The sequence below is a fragment of the Sinocyclocheilus grahami genome, unplaced genomic scaffold, assembly GCF_001515645.1.
Source record: "Sinocyclocheilus grahami isolate Dianchi unplaced genomic scaffold, SAMN03320097.WGS_v1.1 scaffold1428.1, whole genome shotgun sequence".
NCBI classification, from domain to species: domain Eukaryota; kingdom Metazoa; phylum Chordata; class Actinopteri; order Cypriniformes; family Cyprinidae; genus Sinocyclocheilus; species Sinocyclocheilus grahami.
The window spans coordinates 199,795-213,287 of record NW_015506607.1 but is presented as its reverse complement, the minus strand read 5'-3'; the positions used below and the strand labels follow the sequence as shown (position 1 = coordinate 213,287).

At 36.6% G+C, this 13,493-nt stretch overlaps 1 pseudogene; it reads right to left on the bottom strand.

The window, feature by feature from the left end:
• Nucleotides 1-13,493, bottom strand: part of LOC107570224 (dynein heavy chain 6, axonemal-like) — a 30,384-nt pseudogene that overhangs the window by 16,664 nt on the left and 227 nt on the right.

Here is a 13,493-nt window from a genome sequence, read left to right as displayed (position 1 = left end):
AAAGCATTATGATGGAATAGGCAAAAAAACAAATAAATAAATCATTACCTTTTGGATTATGTAAAAAATATGAAAACATTATGGCTGTAGATCTGTAAAGAACCAAACATGTTCCTCTAAATTCTGTAGCACGTAATGATGTCTTTTCTTGAACAAAATACTATTAGGAAGCCAATATGAGTGTCATAAATTAAGAGAATGAAACAGAAAATCCCCATTATGTTTATTGATACATTTATCGATAAATGTAAGCATACTTCACAGTTTAATCAAAATGATCTGAGGTCTATTTTAGTGTATATAAAATGTACCTTTGCATCATTGTTGCCCTCAAACTGCTGCCTGACGAAGATGTCAAATGTGTCCCAGTGGCTGTCAATCAAATTTCCCCCCAGTGCCCACAGGTAGCAGAACACAAGTGTTTGACACAACATACTGTTCAACTTACTGGCCTCCTGCAAATACATACAAAAAAGCACACACAGATATAAAAGCAAGTAGACAAAGCAAACAGATGGATACCATCACACTGCAATGATGGTATCCAATTTGAAATTGGTACTCTTAGCAACTCAAGTTCAAACTCCTCTCTGAATCCTTATATTTCAGAGAAACCAAACATTCAGGGACAAGTGGGAAATGTAGTTTATTCTGATGATGACAAAGCTGAATTTTCAGCATAATTACTCCAGTCTTCAGTGTCACATGATCCTTCAGAAATCATTCTAATATGCTGATTTGAAATATTTCTTATTATCTACAGTATGTTGAAAATGGTTGTGGTGCTTCATTTTTATTTTTATTTTGAAAACCATGAGAGGATTCTGATGAATAAAAGGTTAAAAAGAACAGCATTAAATTGAAACAGAAATATGTTGTAACATACTGCACACAGTACTTTGATAGAAACTGCAGGCCCTTCTCCACATATCGTTCAAACAGCTCCATCAGATATGCACGAGCAGGCTCTGTAACCTAAAAAATACATTTCTGAGATGGTAACAGCTCTACAGGTCTAAAAACCTGTAACTAAAAGACATTCTACATCCAACTACATACAAAATGCATATTGATGCTGCTCCTCCTATAAAACTATTAATTCAAACTCGTTCTAATTCTACAGGGACTGTAAACCAATGTGAACACTCTTGAGTCTCGTGAGAACTCTGAGAGTTTTAAAGGCTTCACCTTCTCTGCGAAACCTGTGAGCCACGTCTGAACGTACGGCATCCACTTAAGCTCCTCTGGGTCAATGTACACCATCCCACAACGGCTTACTGTGGCAGGAGACGCCACTGCCAGGTCCTGAACCTGAATGAGAAAGCGTAGCATGTAAGCATGCGTGACTAGCCTCTAATTAAAAAGAGAAAATGCTTGTTGAATTTAACAAACAGGGAGAGCATGTGCACATTTGAGCATCTCACTTCAAACATCATGTGTATGGAAGATGTGAGCTTGATCCTTTCACTGTTGGCCAAGCAGAGCATCTTATTATCATCCAGCACTGCGTTCATATTCTCGATCCACAGTGCATCCACCGGGCCGTCGCTGATCACCCATTTGTGGTCGTCGCTGAAGTCCTGTACTGCTGCCCGCACACAAAGCGCCATAAGACCGCCATTCAAGCGTCAGCGGGTTCACCTCCCCGTAAAGCTCGCCCATGCTTACTGACTTCGGGGTGAGCACATAGGTCTTAACAGGGCGGTAGAAGGGATTTTGGTGGCCAGCATGATACAGGGTATCTAAGGTTTCTGCCAGCACGCAGTAGACAGTGGTTTTGTCACTTCCAGTGGGCCCCACGAGCATTACTCCATGGCGGACCAGCATGGTCTTATAGAGTTGGATGACCTTGCTTATGATGCTTGGGAGAGGCTGAAGGGAACGTTTGCACAGGGATGAGTGAATGGTGGAGGGCAGGACACCATAGTCATGTTCTGGGATGGTGACGCCGGGGAAGAGGTCTAACAAGATGCCACTTAGGGAAGAAAAAGAGCGAGTTAGGGATTCACATAGAAATACAGTATTTGGACCTGAACTGAATTGAACTGAATTAGGTCTTAAAATATAAATTTTTCGATAGTAAAAACACCTGTCCAGATGTTAATAGCTAAAGAAATGAATAGTACTTTGACAAATATGGATAAAATAATGCGCACTCACATGAGATGGATAAAGCTATTTTACATAATGGTGACTCCCCCTCATGGTGGAGATCATAAGATCATGTGAAATGACTACACTACTCAGCAGAAAATTGTAAATAAATATATCTTACACACACATCTAAATGGGCATATTTCAGAGACTTCAATTGTTTTCATATATAGCTAGTTATAAATACTACAACCTAACCCTAACCATCAGGGTTATTATAGTTAACTTCTAAAACTGAAAATAAAACCAAAGCCATAAAAACATCTTTGTTACTTGAAATCAATGTGAACTCAAATAAAATGAAAAACAAAATGGCCTTTTTGTTTTAGTTAGTTGCCAAGGCAACACTTCTCATTTTCATTTAGCTCATTTTGATGTAATAAAACTTCTACAACTAAAACTGAAATAAAAAAGCAAAAATTGACCTAAAATTAAAATGAAAATGGAAAATATAAAAATAAAAGCTGATTCAAAATATTAATAAAAAAATATACTAGCATCTCATTGATACTAAAATAACACTGCTAACCATAACCCAAACAGAAAACTTTCCACATGCCATTTTTACACAGACTTTATTTACTTTATTTCTATACTGTTTTTACAAATGAGGACATCCCCGAAATGTGGTTTTGGCAGATTTAGCTCAGATCTGAGCACATGCATACTTGTTCTCTCTCTTATTCAGTAAGGATGTATTGATCGAAATTGATCAAAAGTAAAGTAATTTTATAATGTTACAAAAGTTTAATATTTCAAATAAAAGCTGCACTTTTGAACTTTCTATTCATGCAACAATCCTGAAAAAATATACAAAAAATACTAAGCTGCGCCATGTTTTCAACATTGATAATAAAAAGAAATGTTTCTTGAGCATCAAATCAGTATATTAGAATGATTTCTGAGAGATCATGTGACACTGAAGACTGGAGTAATGATGTTGAAAATTCAGCTTTGCATCACAGGAATAAATTACATTGTTAAATATATTAAAATAGAAAGCAGTTGTTTTAGATTGCATTAATATTTCACAATAATACTGTTTTACTGTATTCTTCATCAAATAAATGCAACCTTGGTAAGCATAAGAGACTTCTTTCAAAAACATAAAAACACCTGTCCAGATGTTAATAGCTAAAGAAATGAATAGTACTTTGACAAATATGGATAAAATAATGCGCACTCACATGAGATGGATAAAGCTATTTTACATAATGGTGACTCCCCCTCATGGTGGAGATCATAAGATCATGTGAAATGACTACACTACTCAGCAGAAAATTGTAAATAAATATATCTTACACACACATCTAAATGGGCATATTTCAGAGACTTCAATTGTTTTCATATATAGCTAGTTATAAATACTACAACCTAAACCTAACCATCAGGGTTATTATAGTTAACTTCTAAAACTGAAAATAAAACCAAAGCCATAAAAACATCTTTGTTACTTGAAATCAATGTGAACTCAAATAAAATGAAAAACAAAATGGCCTTTTTGTTTTAGTTAGTTGCCAAGGCAACACTTCTCATTTTCATTTAGCTCATTTTGATGTAATAAAACTTCTACAACTAAAACTGAAATAAAAAAGCAAAAATTGACCTAAAATTAAAATGAAAATGGAAAATATAAAAATAAAAGCTGATTCAAAATATTAATAAAAAAATATACTAGCATCTCATTGATACTAAAATAGCACTGCTAACCATAACCCAAACAGAAAACTTTCCACATGTTGTAAACACAGGGAGGGCTCACCTGAAAAGCACTGCATCATCTTTGAGGAACTTGGGCAGGTTTGAGTCTCGCAGAGCTCTGATCAGCACAACATCCTCGCTCAAGTGAGGGTTTTCTCTTTTTAATGACCTGAACACACACACACACACACACGTGTTTACTTAGCTATCTAAATGGGGACATTCCATAGGCATAATGGTTTTTATACTGTACAAACTGTATATTCTATCGCCCCTCTTATTCAGTAAGGATGTATTGATCGAAATTGATCAAAAGTAAAGTAATTTTATAATGTTACAAAAGTTTAATATTTCAAATAAAAGCTGCACTTTTGAACTTTCTATTCATGCAACAATCCTGAAAAAATATACAAAAAATACTAAGCTGCGCCATGTTTTCAACATTGATAATAAAAAGAAATGTTTCTTGAGCATCAAATCAGTATATTAGAATGATTTCTGAGAGATCATGTGACACTGAAGACTGGAGTAATGATGTTGAAAATTCAGCTTTGCATCACAGGAATAAATTACATTGTTAAATATATTAAAATAGAAAGCAGTTGTTTTAGATTGCATTAATATTTCACAATAATACTGTTTTACTGTATTCTTCATCAAATAAATGCAACCTTGGTAAGCATAAGAGACTTCTTTCAAAAACATTTTAAAAGCTGTATGTGTTGTAAACACAGGGAGGGCTCACCTGAAAAGCACTGCATCATCTTTGAGGAACTTGGGCAGGTTTGAGTCTCGCAGAGCTCTGATCAGCACAACATCCTCGCTCAAGTGAGGGTTTTCTCTTTTTAATGACCTGAACACACACACACACACACACGTGTTTACTTAGCTATCTAAATGGGAACATTACATAGACTTCTATTGTTTTTATATACAGATAGTTATACACTTTTTAACCTAAACCCACCCCTACCCCTCACAGAAAACTTTCTACATTTTTACAATTTCAAAAAACTTTGTTTACTTTATTTTTATACCAGTTTTACAAATGAGGATGTCCCCAAATGGAGGTTTTTGGCGATTTTGTCAGGTTTTGCTCACTTTTGGGTACAAATTTGTCCCCAAAATATGGTTGAGTAGGTACACAAACACACACACAATATATTAATGGTTGTTCAGAAAATGTGAGCATGAACACACAACCAGCAGCACAAAAAATTGGACTCTCTCTGTATTTTCCACTGCATGCATACACACAGGTAATCACACAACAGACTTTACTATAGATGGAATTCACAAATCAAACAAGAATTTTACATTTTCTGAAGAAAATGAGAGTGATGTTCTGTGAGTGCTCTGTGTGAGTGCTTTTAGTGCAATGCTATGTGGTTGCTAGGGTGGAAAATATGAGGTAAGTGGTGCTTGCCCGCCACAGTATTAGGATGTCATAGGTGGTTTTGCTAGGGTGGTTGCTAAGGCATTTCTAGATGGTTGCTATGTGGCTGCTTCCTGGCTAAAGGCTTTTTTCACACATTATAATGTCTACCATCTGAAAATCATAGGCCTGATCACTTCACATCTCTCAACAAGCCACAAAAGATTTGAGGTGTTATTCATACCTTGGTAAGCACCAGTAATTAGTATGAATCATAAAGACTATTAAACAACCTGTATCAGTACTTTACACAGAATATGGATCTCACATTTACTCTCTCTTTTAAACACACTTGCCTACAGTTGTTCATATATTCTTGTCAATAGTTTAGTAGCCTAAATCGCATTGATTTAAAGACAGACATTTTGAATCACTGAAGCACACAATGAAATAAAGAGACAATAAAGAGAATTTATGCTGCATATAAAACTTGAGAACTAATAAAATGTGCCAGTGGTATGATGCTGATACACGCACACACTTACGAAAATACAAATGAGGTCCAGCTGTACAGCTGCTGATCTGAGACCAGGGCTAATGAAGACTTTGCTGTTGGCCATGACAGTCATGCCAAATGGGCCTAAATGATCTGCTTAGAGGTTTCTTACACAGCTGTATTTTATTGGCCTTTACTCCAACTGGCTCATTCATGACAGAGACTGAACATGTGCAAATCAACTCTCAATCAAAGACTGACTAGTTTATAAAGCAAAGACAATAAACATGTTTAAAAAAACCCACCTAAATAAACACATCCCAAGCCTGTAGGACTGTTTTATGTCATTTATACACTACCGCTCAAAGGTTTGGCATCAGCAAGATTTAAATTTTTTTTTATTATTATTTATTCAGTAGGATGCATTTAATTGATTAAAAGTTACAATAAAGACATTTATAATGTTACAAAAGATTTTTATTTCAAATAAATGCTGTAAATATGAAGTAGCACAACTGTTTTCAACATGGATAATAATCAGAAATGTTTCTCGAGCAGCAAATCAGCATATTAGAATGATTTCTGAAGCTCATGTGACACTGACGACTGGAGTAATGATGCTGAAAATTCAGCTTTGATCACAGAAATAAATTACATTTTAAACTACACTATTTTCAATTGTAATTGTATTTCACAATATGAATACTATTGTTTTTGATTGAATAAATACAGTCTTGGTGAAACTTTTACAATTTTTTTTAATTTTTTTATTGTACAGACCCCAAAATCTTTAATGGTAGTGTATGTGAGACTGACAGAGAATCATTAAGTAATGTGAAAATGTGTTTGTCCTGTAGAAACAGAGCAGAGAACTGCCTTACCCAGCCATGACCAGCACAGATTTGTCAGCTCTCATGCCAAAGTCGTAGTGATCCTGCTGAGAGAGCTGCTCACTGCAGAGCTTGGACATCTGAGTCATCTTTCTCGCAAGAGTCTTACTAAACTCAAAGCCCTCAGAGTACAAGATCACCTTCAGGGAGAGAGAGAGGTTTTAAGGTTAAAGGTATTGGAGAACTGCCAGGGCTGTCAGATAAGACATGCTAATATTGAAAGACTTCATAGGACTCATGTTACTGTGGGATAGTGTATTGTTTGGGGGATAGAGTGCACTTATAGTTCCCTAAATTTGTTTAGTTGCTTTATTTAAAAGTGTTTGTTTGCATTGGACAAAATCTGGTGAATTGATTCATCTACTAATATTTTAATTAATAATTATATATATATATATTTAAAAAAAATTGTTTTATTGTTAAATTAAAATGTAGAGAATATAAGCTAATTTTATTTATTTACCCCCCTCCCAAAAAAATTAAAAATACACTGAAAATACAGAGAAAAGAAAGACAGGAAAATTCTAATATAGTTGGATATAATGCATTTACTTTCTACCAATTAAGTTGTATTTTTGGCCCTTTGTAGTTAATGGTTTGGGCACCTCTGCTCAGCCAAATTATTCAATCATTTCGTATTTTGTAAGAGTGTGTTGAAGTAAAAAAGTTAATTTTCCAACCGACTAGTTGTGGAAATTTACAAATAGCATATTACAGTAGTAGGACACCAGTTTCCAATGCATTGAATTTCCACTGTTTTTCTATGTAACGTGCGCTAGACAGATATACAGTTGGATTTAATGCAATATTTACTTTCGGCCAATCAAGTTGGATTTTGGCCCTTCATAGTAAAAGGTTTGGGCACCTCTGCTCTACATGTCTACCTCTGCTCTGCTCTGCTTCTAATAATTAAATCATTTTACACATTTTAGAATTCAATTTTACAACCAATCAATTGTGGAAATTCACAAATTGGTAATCTCACCGGTAGGACACCAGTTTCCTCTTATTAACACACACACATGAACAAACGAAAGCTTTTAATGAGTACACGCATTAGATGAGCAGCGGCATCTCTGACCCCTCTACTTCTCACCTAGTGTGATTTATCATCATTACTGGGATCAGACCAGGTAGTTTAATCACACACCTCAGCGATAAGAGCGTAGTTGGGCACCATCATGGCTATGGGTCGGAAGAGGGCATAGTGATGAAAGCAGCACACGTCATCACCAATTTTATCTCTCTCCCCTCAAACATGAACCGAGGTAGCAGCAGAACACAAACACAATCTAAACACATGCAGCTGCACATTTCCTGTATAACTGATGACAATGCATGTGTGTGTGTAATACCCTGGCTGCCTTGACGTTTCTGATAGTGATGAGTTGTTGAGCGATGACTAACAGCACCTCGATGTTGATGCGATTGAACTCGTCAAAGCAGCACCAGGCACCAAACCGCTGATACAGTGATAAATGTATAACTGATGACAATGCATGTGTGTGTGTGTGTAATACCCTGGCTGCCTTGACGTTTCTGATAGTGATGAGTTGTTGAGCGATGACTAACAGCACCTCGATGTTGATGCGATTGAACTCGTCAAAGCAGCACCAGGCACCAAACCGCTGAAGAACGTGTGATACAGTGATAAACTGGTCAGGCTGACCATTTCAAGTTTATTGTTCCTCTTTCCCCCAGTTTCAAATGTCCTATAACATGACTGAAAATTCACTCTGCTCATTAAATATTGACATAGGCCACTGTGTCACAGTTTTAGTGAGTGAGTGAAGTGACATGTGGCCAAGTATGGTGACCCATACTCAGAATTAGTGCTCTGCATTTATCCCATCCAAAGTGCACACACACAGCAGTGAACACACACATAAGCAGTGGTGCCCAGGGAGCAGTTGGGGGTTCGGTGCCTTGCTCAAGGGCACCTCAGTCATGGTATCGAAGGTGGGAGAGAGCACTGTACATTCACTCCCCCCACCTACAATCCCTGCTGGTACGAGACTCGAACCCGCAACCTTTGGGTTACGAGTCCGACTCTCTAACCATTAGGCCACGACTTCCCCTTTTAGAGAGAGGAATAAGAAGATTCCCTCCTCCAACATATCTGAAGGAATTGGCAAATGCTCAGCTATACAACGTTCCAATGGAGACTATTCAAAGGTTGCATGAATCTATTCGAAGAAGGTTGGAAACTGTATTAAAGGCCAATGGTAAAACATTTAATGAAGTAACATTGCCTTTTTCCCAGGTGTTCACATTATTGTGTCCAACCCCTGTAGATAAATGGCAGATGAAGCGGTAGTGATTAATTGATTTCATACTGTTTAAAAACAGTATACTGCTCCACAGGATGTCATTCTCACATGCCCCCCATGTACTGAACCACAGCAAACCCGTAGGCAAAGGAATGATTTACAGAAAGAGCTATATGGTAAAATAATGTTCCAGTGATAGAATAAAAAAGACAAACAGTGAACAATGACTATGACTGTTTTTAAGGCCTAGTCAGAATCTTTCTGACAGATGACTCCTCCAGCAAACACTTAACACTGGTCATAAATAAAGACAGCCTGCTGGGTAAAGCTCTTAGATGGATGTCTACAGTGGTTTTCACATACTGTACAGAGAGCTCCACTGGGGCTCTGCTGCCCCCTAGTGACAGATACGATGAATTCACTCTAATATTACAGGAAAACACAAGTCTCATATTGGTTGTCTAGATGCTTAAAACAATAATGAGGAAAAAAGAAAACAGAAGTTGAACTGGCAAGAGAGACAGATTTGTACCTTATAGTCGAGTCCATCTGAACAGTTAAAGACCACACACTGGATTGCCAAAGCTTTCGCAAGGTCTATAGTGGTCTCAGTTTAGCCTATTCCTGCTGGACCTGCAGGAGCTCCTCCCAAATCCATAAAAAAGCAAACAAACAGGCAGTTCACACACACCTGATTAGCACAATCATGCTCTTTAATAACTCTTACACACAACATTCACATAGATCCATGCATAAATTGTAAATTTATTTGTTACACACACTTTAGTATGAGTGGATAAACTGTTATTTCTTATGCGTGACATGCAATCTGATGTTTGACAAAGTTTAGCAGGTTTGGGTCAGAGGCAGGATCAGAACTCAACCAAGGCAAAAATGTCACCCAAAAAGCCCAGGATATTTAAAATGTGGGGCAAAAAGGCCCCTGCAGTGAATTGCTTAATCAATTTCAATCAAAATCGGCCATGAATTTAAAATTAAAATTAAAATTCTATCAGAGCTTTATCATTTTTTAAATAATATATATTGTACATTATTTACAGATGATTTTAATGTTGATTTTATTTTATAAAATAAATTTTTATAGAGTAAACTTATTTTTACTTTATAGCAAACTTTATAATTTATATAAAGTAAAAGCCATCATTGTTCAATTCAATTCAAATGTATTTTATATAATTGGACAAATGTTTGTATGTTTTACAGCATATGTATGTATTAAATACATAGCAAATCATAAAAAAGCGCATTTATATACCGTCAGTGGAGTGAGCACCAAACGAGGACATGCTCCCAAATATTCATATCCATAAACATAATGTGAGAGAGCCATCCGAGCCACAGTCATCCAGGTCCACATCCCAATAATATCGCAACTACCTCTGCCACTCAAAACTCTCACTGGAGTCCACCTACAAACACACACACACACCATAACCCCTGGAACTATCAGACATAACAGGTAAATCATTGGCATTTACATTATGTATTACAGTAGTTCTGAAATGCCTGGTCACAGACAGGTTTATTCTGATACAGCTGGACAGCAGTTTCAGACTCTCATTCTGACGGCACCCATTCACTGCAGAGGATCCTTTGGTGAGCACTCTAATATTACAGGAAAACACAAGTCTCATATTGGTTGTCTAGATGCTTAAAACAATAATGAGGAAAAAAGAAAACAGAAGTTGAACTGGCAAGAGAGACAGATTTGTACCTTATAGTCGAGTCCATCTGAACAGTTAAAGACCACACACTGGATTGCCAAAGCTTTCGCAAGGTCTATAGTGGTCTCAGTTTAGCCTATTCCTGCTGGACCTGCAGGAGCTCCTCCCAAATCCATAAAAAAGCAAACAAACAGGCAGTTCACACACACCTGATTAGCACAATCATGCTCTTTAATAACTCTTACACACAACATTCACATAGATCCATGCATAAATTGTAAATTTATTTGTTACACACACTTTAGTATGAGTGGATAAACTGTTATTTCTTATGCGTGACATGCAATCTGATGTTTGACAAAGTTTAGCAGGTTTGGGTCAGAGGCAGGATCAGAACTCAACCAAGGCAAAAATGTCACCCAAAAAGCCCAGGATATTTAAAATGTGGGGCAAAAAGGCCCCTGCAGTAAATTGCTTAATCAATTTCAATCAAAATCGGCCATGAATTTAAAATTAAAATTCTATCAGAGCTTTATCATTTTTTAAATAATATATATTGTACATTATTTACAGATGATTTTAATGTTGATTTTATTTTATAAAATAAATTTTTATAGAGTAAACTTATTTTTACTTTATAGCAAACTTTATAATTTATATAAAGTAAAAGCCATCATTGTTCAATTCAATTCAAATGTATTTTATATAATTGGACAAATGTTTGTATGTTTTACAGCATATGTATGTATTAAATACATAGCAAATCATAAAAAAGCGCATTTATATACCGTCAGTGGAGTGAGCACCAAACGAGGACATGCTCCCAAATATTCATATCCATAAACATAATGTGAGAGAGTCATCCGAGCCACAGTCATCCAGGTCCACATCCCAATAATATCGCAACTACCTCTGCCACTCAAAATGATCACTGGAGTCCACCTACAAACACACACACACACCATAACCCCTGGAACTATCAGACATAACAGGTAAATCATTGGCATTTACATTATGTATTACAGTAGTTCTGAAATGCCTGGTCACAGACAGGTTTATTCTGATACAGCTGGACAGCAGTTTCAGACTCTCATTCTGACGGCACCCATTCACTGCAGAGGATCCTTTGGTGAGCAAGTGATGCAATGCTACACTTCTCCAAATCTGTTCTGATGAAGAAAACTCATCTACATCTCATCTACATCCCTCTAGGCAGCTGTCCATGTCCCTGCACCACACGAGCTGAAAGATGGTCAACACCACCTGCAGAAAAGCACAGGTGACAATCGCTCACACTCAGAGACGCACATAAACAATCTCACCTAGACAAGCACAAACCTGTGAGGGATGCCCAGCCACAATACACTCCACTCTGGGTTTGCTCTGGTAGTCAGCAATTGCAGCTTTATTAAGTCTCCTACGAGAGGAAAAAATGGTCTTCTCCACCTTCCCCAAACAGGCCTCTACATTTCCACGAGCCTTCAGGCCTTTCCCCAGTGCCACCTACAGCACAGACACACACATACATATTTTTAACATGATCCTCTTTTATTTTATAAATCCTTGCTATTTGGTCCATGTACCTTCAAATAATTAGTTTTCTCATTTTTGTTTTCTCATTTTCATCATGTAAAAATGAATCAATTGTTCACTTGTCATTTATAATGTTATTTATAGCATTGGTGTACATTTTGACCATTTCATTTGGGGGGGACAGTAATTCCCAAACATTTCACTTTTTTGATCCAAAATGACATTTATCTATGGAAAATGGAAACACAGGTAGGACCTATTTGAAAATCATATTTAATGTTATTACACACACATATATATATATATATAAAATAAAAAACAGCACTGATTATTACACATTATACACATTTCTGCTTCATATGACATGTGCAGTAAACAGTATTTGGTTTGCAACAATATTTTATTAAAGTACAAAGACATTGGCTGTGTTATATCAACTATTTATGAATTAATGCTGTACAGAAGATTGGGCGGTTCAGTGCTGCCCACACGTGCAAATTAAATATTTAAGCCATAAACTGATTTGTACATAATAAAGGAAAACTAAAAATCTAATGCAAAAAAATGAGCTGTCTTTTTCTGACGTGCTATTCCTTTCCAAACAGGAAATTAAATGGTCAGAATGTTCACTGACCAGAACGGTCTAGATTTTTTTTTAATACAAAAATGAGAAAACAAATGTAACACTTAGGGAGCACATATTCACTATTCACTATTAACAGTTTTCCCTGAACAAACTCTTAATTTGCTGCTTATTAATAGTTAGTAAGGTAGTTGTTAAGTTTAGGTATGGAGATCGAAAATATGCTCATGCAGAATCATTCATTAATATGAACTTTATTAGTACTGATAAACAGCCAATATGCTAGTAATAAGCATGCTAATAAGCAATTAGTTAATAGTGAGAACTGGTCCTTAAAATAAAGTGTTACCAAACAAAGTAGCCAAAGGTACACTGACCCTATTGGTATTGAATTTGTCTTATACGAAAAGAAAAGAAGAAAATTCACCTTTTCTCCTTCAGGTGACACCATGGTTAAGATGTCATTGGTATACTGTATTTTGTCACCAGTCTCGCCCTCTCCAGGGGTAAGCAGGGTGAACTCCAGCTGGGATATTGCATCAAAACACTTCCTCAGATGAGGCTGCACAGCCTGAGGGTTCCGCGTCTGAGCCAAAATCTCCAACAGTTCATCATTAGACAAGAAGTAGAACCTGAGCCACCTAAAGAAGTGAGTGAAGTCATGGCACGGCACCAAGAGAAGTCAGCATTCTGATGAGAAACTGCTGTGAGTGTGTGCGTGTGCATAGGAACCTTGGGAAGATAGGTTTGAAATGATAATTATGCATGAATCGTACAGTTTAACAATCAGAAACTGTGAACAAAGG